The sequence below is a fragment of the Haliotis asinina genome, chromosome 5 (assembly GCF_037392515.1).
Source record: "Haliotis asinina isolate JCU_RB_2024 chromosome 5, JCU_Hal_asi_v2, whole genome shotgun sequence".
Classification (NCBI taxonomy): Eukaryota; Metazoa; Mollusca; class Gastropoda; order Lepetellida; family Haliotidae; genus Haliotis; species Haliotis asinina.
Genome location: NC_090284.1, coordinates 41,530,988 through 41,544,212, shown reverse-complemented (window position 1 = coordinate 41,544,212; position 13,225 = coordinate 41,530,988). Strand labels below are relative to the sequence as shown.

At 41.2% G+C, this 13,225-nt stretch overlaps 1 pseudogene; it reads right to left on the bottom strand.

Annotated features, from left to right (window-relative positions):
• Positions 1 to 4,562: 4,562 nt before the first annotated feature.
• LOC137283860 (uncharacterized) lies at positions 4,563 to 12,321 on the bottom strand (annotated as a pseudogene).
• Between the last annotated feature and the right edge of the window lie 904 nt (positions 12,322 to 13,225).

Here is a 13,225-nt window from a genome sequence, read left to right as displayed (position 1 = left end):
TCGGTTATAACGGCGGCCTAGCTGATTGGCTACTGTGAGAAGGCGGAGCCAGCAAAGGGAAGTAATAAATTTATCGGGCAGAGCCGTAGATGCGTCCAGGGTATAGTGGAGACTTATCGGAACGTATACCCTGGAGATATCGAGGATGACAAATGTCATACTTCAGTTCCGACGCAGTACACTCCATGTATACTGAAGTATCATGTCACACTTTATCTTAAATAGTTCAAGCACAGTACACTTGTACACTAATGTACCATGCCATACTTTAACATGGATAGCCGGTTCAGACAGAGTACATTCCACGTATATTAATGTACCATGTCATACTTTAACATGAATAGCTAGTTCAGAGACAGTATATTCCATGTACTTTCGTGTATCATGCCCTCCACGCATAGGCAGCTGAGGTTCAGTAGAAACCATGTACACTTATGTATCATGTCATACTTTAACATGAAAAGTCATTTCAGATACAGCGCATTCCACGTACACCAATGTTACATGTCATACTTTAACGTGAAGAGTCATTTCAGATACAGTGCATTGCACGTACACTAATGTTACATGTCATACTTCAACATGAAAAGTCATTTCAGATACAGTGCATTCCACGTACACTAATGGTACGTGTCATACTTTAACATGAAGAGTCATTTCAGATACAGTGCATTCCGCGTACACTAATGTAACATGTCATACTTTAACATCAGTCATTTCAGATACAGTGCATTCCACGCACACTAATGTTACATGTCATACTTTAACATGAAGAGTCATTTCAGATACAGTGCATTCCGCGTACACTAATGTAACATGTCATACTTTAACATGAAGAGTCATTTCAGATACAGTGCAATCCACGTACACTAATGTTACATGTCATACTTTAACAGGGGTACACAACATAGACACAGTATGCTCCATGCACACTAATGTTTCATCCCATACTTTAATACGGATACACCTCTCAGATATATTCCAGTAAACTATATTCAATGTATACCAATGAGTAGCCAGTTCAGTGCACTCTTTGCACACATAATCTTTGGTAATCTTTGACGTCTTTCACACTTCGTCTCTAAGGACAGACACTCTATCATTGCACCACGGAGGTTGTTTTCCTGCTATTTAGATAAACTATTCATGTAACACTGTGTGAGATGGGTGAACGTTTTCATCGTGCTTTGATGGTGTGGTGTTTCTTCATGAGATCAACAGTAGTTTGCTCGGTCAAGACCCGAGTTGAGATAGACACTCCCGAGTTGAGACAGGATGTGTCGGTCGCCTTATACTCATTCTCATACCATGTTGTGGACCTATTATCATATATTATGTAATAAACAGCATATCATAGTAGCTTTTGTTTTTGTAGAACCTTTATTTGAACATCGAACTCGTGCCGATGATGAACGTGCGCCATGAAGAAGTTTATGAGCCATAATTTTTTCTTGCTATGAAGTGCAATTGACAAATTTAAACACATTTTCCAAAAGATGTTATATCTGGCGCACGTTCGTAATCATCGGCACGACTTCGATGTTCAGATGTAAACAACCTGCAGGGGCATGACTTGTGACACTCTCCTAGAGTGACTATCTTTTCCTACAAACATAAGCTATTGCCCCGACAACACCCCATACGTAAACGCATTCAACACAGGTGGTCAAAGATGAATAAGTATAAAAATGTAATAGTAGGAACTAGAAACAAAACTCACCGAGACGGGTGCTTCTTCCAAAGACGCCATGTTTTGCTGCGTGAGTTTCCGCTCGCGACCGAAAAATCTCCGAAGATGGCCGAGCGTGTTTCCAGTATTACCGACATTGCTTCCGATAGGGCCGATGTGTTTCTGTTATTACCGCTAAACTACCGATATCGCTGCAATTGTTTCGCGAGTGGGCTGCGTTTGGTTACATTTGCGATGCAATTCCTTCAAATTTGCTGTAATTCCTTCAATTACTTAGGGGGGCCTGAATATGCAATGCGCAACTTCAGTTACTGACCATTTGCAATTTGGGCTTATACGCCATAAACAAAGAGCCAGCTAAGCGTCTCGGCAAATGAACCAGTGGCCAGTGACAAGGCGTCGTTAGAAATGAGTGCACACCCACCGGCCCTGACTGGATCCGGTATCGCGGCTACTTCGTTTCGAGGGAGGTTAAGCCAAGTACAAAATATTGCACTTTTGATTTCAATTATTCGCTTATAATTTTGTTTATTTTTTTTTCACAATCACCAATGCATTTTATGTATCATAAACAAGTGATAACTATGTTTTAATTGTGTTTGATTTTTTAGTTGCATGTGACCTTTAAAAATGAAATATGTTTAGGCGGACACACAACATGTACAAAGATTGTCTTGTTTCAATTCTATCTTAAATTGTAAACCTCTTCTAATTTTATAATTTTGTTACTTCCTGGAAACTGATCTCTAACCCTTCTACAAAAATACACAAAAAGCCATTGTCACGTGGCGATACGCGGGCAAGAACGCAATGTTCGTGAAAAAGATCACGTCGTACAGAACTGAAATAACTAGATCAACAAATAATCAACAAACTAATGAGACACGCAAGTGTCTATTCCTACGTGTCAAAACCCAGCGAATAGTCTTGCAATTTCCGGGAACTGGCTACCATCCGATCATGTTTTCCAACCAATCAGATTACAGAACATGGTCACTTTTGGTTTACAATATCAAATGCCATGAGAGAAGCACATGCTCAGCTCTTGGTGGATCGACGTTCCATGACGTGCCATAAGTATTGCAACAAACACATTAGCAGCAAAAACCACGGAAATATTTACCGCAAACAAAAGCCTCCGTTTGGAAAACCACTGAATGTTTTCTTGTAAAATTTGGAGTGATCATATTTGAGAGGCTGATTCTTCGTATGACACCGTTTATGACGTCATTGTTTGTGTTTACGTCCTTCACGTGCCTAGCAGACGACATGGCTCGCAGTGCGAAGGAACTGACTGGAGGGCAAAAAGAATTGATAATTGAATTACATCAGAAAGGTTTGAAAAATAGTAAGATTGCAGAATTGCTAGCTGTTCACAGGTCTACTATTGGACGAATTTTGACAAAGTTTGGCAACGTTGAAAGCTTAGAAAACAGGCCTCGAAATGGTCGGCCTCGTCTGATTGGTTTGAGGGGTGACAGGAGACTCTATCGCGTTGTTCGTCAGAATAGGAGACGTTCGCTGACAGATATAACTGAACAATGTTATTCTCAACATTACAATCAAGTTTCTAGCGGGACAATTCAGCGACATTTACATCATGCTGGCATTAAAAAACGAAAGATAAGAAAGGGTATCACCATTTCACAGGTCAACCGTCAGAAGCGTGTCAGATGGTGTAGGGGTAAATTGATATGGGGACATGATAGGTGGAAGAAAGTGTTGTTCACTGATGAAACACAACTTGTTTTGGGAAAAAGTCAAATTATTTCTGTTTGGAGAAAGGCCGATGAAACGTGGAGACCGGAATGTCTAAACGTCTTGAAATGTCCTGTCACGGCGAGTGTAATGTTTTGGGGATGTATTAGTTGCAATGGTGTTGGCGTACTGACTCCAGTCGAAGGAAATATCAACTCTGGCAAGTATATTGATGTACTGGATACCAATATGTGGCCTGTTGTAGCTAAAGAATTCGGAGACGGCCCCTGGATATTTCAAGATGACAATGCGCCTGTACACCGATCTCGGAAGACCACTTCCTGGAAAACTAATAATAACATCCCAGGAATGGATTGGCCTGCACAATCCCCGGACATTAATATAATAGAAAATGTGTGGAGATGTGTAAAAATTAAACTTCAGAAACGCTGTGAAAACATCAACTCCCGTGAGGATTTAATAGCTGCTGTACAGCAAATCTGGGCCACTCTTCCACAAGTGTACATTCGGAGTTTATATCGGTCGATCCCAAAGAGAATTCGAAGTGTTATAATCCAGAAAGGTTTTATTACCAAATATTAACAAGTTTTGGTAAGTCACTGCGTCTGTTTTTATTCTACGACATATTTTTGTTGAGCCCGTTTGGCTCAACACCGGTGACGTCAGCCATGTTTGTTGCAATACTTATGGCACGTCATTGTTACGGGCAGTCTTCTAGAACCAATTATGTCTACAGTGTACGTCAGTGCACAAGTCGTAAACAAGTTCCTCAAAGAGAAATTTTCTATACCTGAGTCAAACGAAGACATTGGACGCCGGAACGGCGGATACACAAATGAGTTCTGCTTTAGCATCCTTTCAGAACACAGACACGGAGCATTGTTCGGTGCAAGTCAGCCTACTGGTTAAAACGTCAGCTCGTCACGGTGAAGATCCGGGTCCGATGACCTACTTGGACACAATGTGTGAAGCCCATTTCTGGTGTGGCTGCAATATTGCTAAAAGTGGCGCAAAATCATACTCACCCACTCACTCACTCATCGTTATCTCATGAAGCACACCCAGTCAGTCATAATAGAAAGTGCTAGCAATATCACATGTTCTTTCGTCAAATGTACTAACTAAAGAACTAACGGAAACAACAAAACATAGCTTGGGGTGTATATTTGTTTATTGTTTCAATAACAAATATCAAAATAACTATGTTGTCCACCAACTAGGCCTATTGAGTTGGTTCATTAATCTTCATCCAAAATATCATTTTACAGGTAAAAATAAGAAAAAACGTATTATCAACAAACTGCGAGTTACAACTTACCCAACAATCAACAATAGGTAACCTGCACCGCTGTTTATATTGGAAGATGCGTTCGCCAAAGCTATGAATGTACCATATAGTCACTTTACAAAAGAGTACATGTATGAACAATGCACTGAGAATTTCCTCAATTATTTAGTATATCAATCAGGATAAAAGAAATATAGGATGCACGCTATGTGCCGGTTTTCCTAAAATATTTCATGTACCTATGGATAGTACATCTCATTTGCATATCTATACGTTGCATCAGAAATGGAGATTTTGATTTTTAAATTTCAAGACGTAAAAATGACACGATGTTCTCTCCTGTAAACCCATCCACATTCTCTTCCCACAGAAGTTACTTGTCATATCTTCCTACGAACTTCTGTACTAATAAGGCCATATTTCGCGGTTCTCATAAAATCACCTAGCGGCAGAAAATGGCAGCAGATTCATCTCCCTGTTTTTTTGTCCAATCAGAACACATGTTACATCGACCTAGATTCAACTTGACCAATGCAAGCAATGTGGAGAAGCAAATATGACATGACTGAGTTCTGGCTACAAGAAACATTTGAGTATCGCGCTCGGGAAGAGGTTCTAGTTTTCACGATGCATCCGGAAATTACCGAGATCTTGCGAACGATCACTTTTGAAACAAGGTCGCTGATTGCACTACTAAATCTGATTGCCTCCAATCACGAGTCATGAACACTCGCAAGATGAAAGGGTGGTATTAGAACAGAGGTTACGGAAGAAGATATGACAAGTAACCACTGTGGGAAGAGAATGGCCCACCTATTTCGGATGATTTTCACAAAAAAAGTGTTGGAAACCAAACTTAAACTATAAACTATTGATTGGATATAGCGCCAATTTTGATAAAAAATCTTCAATAGCGCTGTACATATAAGATATATACAGACAAGAATGATAAATAACAGGATATTTACACAATACACAGAACGAGGGCAACCAAACTTGGGGATAGGTCATAGAATAGTTTAGTTTATTTATTTAGTTGTGTGAAATAAACGCCCAAAAACATTTATATCTATTTCCGCGAGTACCTTACTGACAAGAAGAAAACTAATCATATAAATATCGATCGTAAGAACATTCATAGGTCGTGAAAGGCAGTTATTCGAAAGTGAAAGCAGGGCCCTGTATTCCTGCATGCAGATCAAAATGAAGGGAGTTAACGTGTTTAAGAGCCTTTGTGCGTGCGTCAACATGGGCTGTTCCTACTGTGGGAAAGCGAGCCTGTTTTTGTTACATTATGGTACAGTGTTTTCTTTTCTTCCCAGGACTAAACGGGACAGGTTTTAAGTCTTTTCCAGTAGTGAGGAAACGAGGGAACGATGAGTTGTCATCGGCTCTGACATATAGAGCTGTAGTTTCTGTACAACCGACCTTGTAGTAAACCTGACCTTGTTTGTTCTGGCAACAAGCGCTTGTGGTATCTAAGTCATTGAGGTTGTTTGAGGTTTCAGGTGATGTCTTCTGAGATAATACTGACTGTCTCAGTTTGGGTGTGACTAATGTAGAATCACTCGATTTGTCCTTATGGTGATGTTGGTTCTTCAAGCCAGAACCTTTAGCAGTTGACGTCTTCTGTGAAACGGCAGACTGCAAATGTATAGGTCTGTGCTTTTCAGGATCATATGAGGTTTGGTGAGATCTCTTATTCAACAGGCCAAAGTCTGCATTTGAAATCGTTTTATCAGGAAAGGACCAATTACCATAAATGTCGTCAGCATCACTGCTGTCTGTACTTGAACGGCGTCCTGTACGTACGGTTTTCTTGGCTTCAGAAAAATCATCGCCCATTGACCACCGATCACCATAACCATGACCACGACTTCCCAATACAAGGACATCTCCATTTTCTACAGATGATCTTCTGTGGCTGGATGGAGTGTGTACAGACGAAACATTTGTGATGCTTTCCCAATTGTTAACCAGGCGTTTATTGCTGGAGCTGGGAGAAGCTGAAACTGAATTGGTTGCAGGTAATGGTCGATTCTGGGTTAGAGACGCATTTCCTGTAGATTTCACGGAGGGTGCTTTTGCGAGGGATGGTGATGGTGGGACAGGCTGTCCAGGAGACGAGTGTTTCAAAGTACCGGTAACGCTGGGATTTGTTGCAGGCTTTGTTTGATTCTGGATTGTAGACGAATTTCCAGTAGATTTCACGGAGGTTGTTTTTGTCGGGGATGGTACGGTCGGGACAGGCTGCACAAAGGACGAGTGTTGATCACCATATCCTTGACCACGACTTACAAATCCAAGAACACTTCCATTTCCTACAGATGAGTTTCTCTTGCTGGGTGGAGTGTGCCCAGGGTTAACCTGGCGTTGATTGCTGGAACTGGAGGAAACTGAAACTGTATTTGTTGCAGGCTTTGTTTGATTCTGGATTGTAGATGAGTTTCCAGTAGATTTCACGGAGGTTGTTTTTGTCGGGGATGGTACGGTCGGGACAGGCTGCACAAAGGACGAGTGTTGATCGCCATATCCTTGACCATGACTTCCAAATCCAAGAACACTTCCATTTCCTACAGATGAGTTTCTCTTGCTGGGTGGAGTGTGCATTGACGAAGCATTTGTGATGCTTTGCCCAGGTGTTGTTAGAGACTGGATTAGAGACGAGTTTCCAGTAGATTTCACGGAGGTTGTTTTTGTCGGGGATGGTACGGTCGGGACAGGCTGTCCAGGAGACGTGTGCTTCAAAGCACTGGTAACACTAGTAGCACTGGTAACACTGGTGTTTGTTGTAGGTATTGTTTGACTCTGATTTAGAGACGAGTTTCCAGCAGATTTCACGGAGGGTGTTTTTGTCGCGGATGGTGCCGCCGGGACAGGCTGCCCAGGAGACGTGTGTTTCAAAGCACTGGTAACACTGGTAGCACTGGTAACACTGGTAACACTAGTAACAGCGGTTCCCCGTGGTCCCTTTCTTTTGTTTACAGACAAGGATTCGTCAACAGTTCCATCTCTGTATTCGACAAGGTACTCGGGGTAGCACTGATTGCGCTCAAATATAACAAATATGGAAGGGTTGTCCATGTCGTTAACACAAGAATCGTACAACACGTGACCTTTTCTTGGTGGGGGTCTTGTGTAGCTGCTGTCTCCCAGAGTGTACTTTCCAACAAGCACTCGGGCTAGGAACATGTACCTGTCTCTGCCTTTGGTGTAACTGTGACTATAGTTAGCGTCACGGGCGAAGTAGGCCCCCTTGCCGTACACCGTGGCGTTCTTGCCACTGACTCTGAAGTCGAAGTTGTTGATGCAGATGTTGTTGACGACGTCTAGAGTGTCTGTGCCGTGGAAGAGTTGTCGCTGATCAATGTTCTCTATGCCATGAGACATCTGAAGTGTCTTCTTCATGCTGAAACCTCATATTAAAAACATGGTGATTTGTCAGCGTCTTTCACGCATCCATGAAATATAGTTTTTGTTTATTTCAATGAACCCATTTTCCGAAATCTATGAATACATGCAGAATATGATCTGGAGGTTAGCCCGACATTTATTTCGTTTAGAACTAAATGTGATCACAGTAAACAGTCACACAAACTGAGTGTGTTAAGCCAGTGATACACACAGGATTATCAAAAATCTCAAAAATCACTACAATGGGTAAAATATTTTACAGCAACAGCATGTAACAGATCCTAAAACAAGTACGAGTGTCCAGAAATAAGTCGATTGCCTTGAGAGTGGCAAGTGCTCCGTTCTGAAATCGTGAACAGTGTTGGAGAATGGTATTATATAGTAATATAGCAAACTGGACAAGCCGTACCCACGGAGACGTTTTCAACGCCCTCGCGCCAACATGTTTCCTAAAATGTACCCAGTCGTACTTAATCAACGGTATGATTCGTCGTTCCTAATAGATCTGAAACATTAATCGACTTGAATTTGTGTTTCACACGACAACTCGTAAGTAGTTTCACACCGACTCTGTACACTTCTACTTCCACCAGCCGACTTCAAGGACAATATGAAACCATGACTTATTTAGTTTATTTATTACCTCAGGTTACGTAGGATTTTCGAAAGGCCCAATATTACGTTGGTCGTAACGTTACAGATTGCCACATTAGGAATAAAACTAGAAGTGGTCGAGTTCATCTGCTAAGGTTACTTGAAGACTAAAACTTCTGACATTGGTTTTTGGGCTGACTGACTATGATGAATAAAATTAATGAATATTTGCACTATCTAAACACACGCACACACGCGCGCACACACAAAGAAAAAACTAACAGAATATAACCAGATACGAATCTTAAGTTTAAAATCGGCTTTGTCATTTTTATGGGTACGAATCGCCTTGGACACGAATCATTCAGCATGCGTTGCATTTGTTAAGGTAAAGGGTCACTGGGCAAGTGGTTTTCCTGAACCAGCAAAGAAAGAAATTGTTACCTAACGAAATTTCTCGAATGTCGACCCACCCTGAAGTTGGGTAGGAAGGTTGAAACTACTTCGCAATGAAACGTTTAATAAACTGTCAGCGAGGGCTTGATAGAAGCTAACGTTGACGTGAAGACGCACTCTTGCTGGTAGTATTATTAACACCTGTATTCATTCTCAATTTTGATGTTTATCTCTTCCTTAGAAACACGTTTTCCTTTCCATTGTTGAGAACATGGAACCTTAGTTTACCTATTGAGACAGGTCACTGGTATAATATTCCAAGAGAAGATAGAACGTGTAAATTATGCACTTCTAAACACATCGCAGATGAACATCATTACGCTTTTATTTGCAAAGAACAAGATACTTTGAGGACACAATATTTACCCAAACCATTAAATACTATCTGCAAAAACATCTCGAGAGTTTTGTGATACATTTGTCAGAAAACTGTTAATATGTTATTTTCATTCGTTTGTCTGCTATCTTGAGTTTGTATTTTGTACACATGCCTATGATATACGCTCTTGCTAGAATAAAGACGTGAAACTGAAATACTCTACCTGAGGAAATTGTGCCAAAGTAAAGCATTCTGCAGTCTGTATACTCGCTGGACTTGACATCTATTCGCTGACAGAGTTTTGTAGATGCGTGACATCACAGTGGTAAATTCATCGGAGCTCGTGTCCAGTTCCACTTTTTCACTGTTCTGATAACGATCAAGTGGAGTCCAGGTCGTGGGGGTGTCAGTTGGTGATACCGCCGCCGGGGGCATCAATAAACTGGAACTGAACAACAGTTCTGTTAAACTTTCTGGCGTTATCAGTCTGCTTATGTATGAATCGTATGGTATTTTTGTGACGGAATTGTTAAAGAAATTTATTCATGAATATGACACCCTTGCTTGGGTAATGGCTTACAAGAAGCGTAACATTTTAACGACAAACATGTCCGTTGTGGTTTCTTGTTAAGAAAATAAATTTAAAAGCACTTACGAAAGGCCTCAATGAACCTGCATATCTTACCACATCTTCTGCTGGTGTCTGGCCTCGCCAGTAGACAAGGTTACAGATCTCTTACGAAAGGCCTCAATAAACATACGTGCCACGGACGTTATACCACATCTGCTAACAATTAGCAAATGATATAACACCTGTCTCAGTGAACGACCTCAATAGGCCTACACATCATTATTGCTACACATATCTTACCGCGTCTGCAGGCAGTTTCTGGCGTCTTCAAGAGATACAAACATCGGTCTCCTCTGGACTGGCCTCCGAGTTTGATACTTCCGGTTGACCTGAACCAAAGAGGTGAAGTCCAGGCGGTACTCCTGATCTGCGATAGTGTATAGGTAGGTGTCCTGTCCAGCCAGGTACTTGGTTTCCAGGGTCAGTTGAAGTTCCGGCTGAAGAAATTGCCAGTAGAATTTCTCACCAGAATAGCAGATACATGATGAACTGAACAATAACTATAAAACTGATATTTGGAAGCAGGACTGACAATTTCTATTCAAGGATTATTTAGAATGGGGCTATAAAGATCAACACAAGTACACCCGGCTTACCGGCACAAAGGGAGATCACTTGTCATTGTTATCTTTCCAGTGCCACACCCACTGAGTGTAGAGGTACATGGGGTCACTTCCGGCCTCAGCGTAAGACCGTGTTGAGAGTCTTTGGAAACTGAATTTATTGACTGAACTTCTCGAAGGTGGGTCCAGAATTTCGTCGAATGTGACAGTGGTGTTTTTAACATCTCCAAATCTCTTAATCTGGAGCCAAAGAAACAAGGGATATGGACATGACAACAATATGCGGTATGAGGTATTGTGGTATGAGGTGTCCTAGTATTGTTTTGCTAAAAGGAGGACTTTTTTTCATGGTTTTGCTACCTGTGAAGATCCGTGTTAGAACTGATCTTCAGTGACCAGTGTCGTACGATGCGACTTACTGGGTCGGATGGTCAGCCCCGCTGACTTGGTTAACACATGCCATCGTGTCCCAACTGCGTAGATCGATGTTCATGCTTTGGGTCACTGGATTGTGTGGTTCTGACTCGATTATTTACAGACCGCCATATAGCTGGAATATTGCTGACTGCGGCAAAACAGTAAACTCATTGGTGTGCTTCTCACATTTGACTGATGTTGTTGAACCACTACGAAACGAAGGGAGATAACACGTATTCACTCCACACCAAATTGTATTGATCTCACCTCTACGACCGCTCTGTCCTCATTATTGCAGAAGGCTTGCTCGAGCAGTTCCATCTGAACGTTGGCCATTAGGCTCCATACATCAGGTTTTATCTGGTATTGCCAGATGTACGGGGACCTTTTGCGGTGATGCAAACGAGAGCAGGAGCAGTATCCACTGACGTATAGCTCACACAGATCGCTGGACCCTTGAGTCAGACTGAGTCTTGAAGTCTTCACTGAAAGACATTAATGAGTAAGCGAGTGCGTGAGTGAGTTAGTGATAAATCCACACAGGTTAGGCAAATATGCCCATTTGCGCACTGGGGCGTTGGGTTAGTCTCGTGGTTAAAGCGTCGCTCGAAGACTCTGGTTTAATACTCCACATATGTACAACGTGGGAAGCCCATTTTGTATGTCCTCCGCCATACTGACGCACGCCGGAACATTGCTAAATGCTGCGTAAATCTACATTCACTCACTCACTCACTGATGCGCACTGGCCTCAATACTGCAAGCCGTTTGATTTGTACTTTAACATTTATGTCACCGCCTTTTGGTGAGAGGTATGGTATCCTTGAAAGGGCATCGTCGCAATATCGCATTGAAAAGTACAAATTCCCGAAATGTTGCGTTGTCACGCTCTGGTTAATTTTGCCTCCTTTTGCTTGTTATTGAGAGGGCGACAACACGACAATGCGACAAAGCTACAACGTCCCTTCAAGGATTCCATAGAAAGGCCCAGGAAGAGTGAGTGAGTAAGTTAAAATTTAAAGTCACATCAGCAATAATTCAGCCATATCGTCCAGGAAAAGACCTCTGGCAATAACAGTACCCACTCTTACCTGATATATTTGTTGTATAGATACTACTTTTCCGAGAGTTTTCTTCGACCTCATTCGCTGTGTCGTTCTCCCCGAATCGTCCCCTTCCCTTCCACTCCCTTCGTCCACCAGATCGGGTTCTGTTTATATATCCACTCATCTTACTCCAACGACATCACTATCCTTTCTTTTCCTGTTAAAGAAAAGTATGCTTCTCTAATGAATGAAAGAGTGGATCTGTTGTGCATCACTACTCACATTTATTCACGTGCAATTATGAATCACCATTTGAATTTGACTTCAATCGTCAGAATTTGGGTGCAAACAGGCGATAATTCCCTCGCGTACCATATCGCAAAGCTTCACTCCTTGTCTGAACACTTATATGATGCATGCTGCGTCGATTCAACACTTTAATTACTCCTCATGATAAACCTGTGCGGTATATCTGCTAAAATGCTGCAAAGTAAGAAATACTTTTGACTTCGATATTCTAACGTCATAACGATGTTTACACTATGTATCGATACTTCAACTTTATCGATGCATAATCAAAATACAGGTACTTAAATTATACACCGATACTTCATATCGACATTGCATTTATGCCGATACTTAAACTCGATCATTACACCATCGATACAAAAAAATAATATATCCTGTATTGATAATTCACTATCAGTGTTTAACGTTATAGATACATAAACTAAAGACCAATTCTTGAATTTTATATAGATACTTACGTTGTAAATACTTAAATGTTATTAATACATAAATTACATACAGTACATATTTATACTTGAACTTTACATTGTACACTTTCATTGTCAATACACTGTCATTGTCGATACATAAACCACAGATGTATACTAGTACTTTAATGTATCGATACTAACACTATGTATTCATGCTTACACGTGACCGATGCGTAAACGACATCCCTATACTTTAACTTTTTATCGATACTTAGACTATGGATATGTATACGCTATCATTACATAAACTACACGTTATTATACATTCGAGGTACAGTTTTAGCATAGTTTATGTCCGTTGAAATTGAT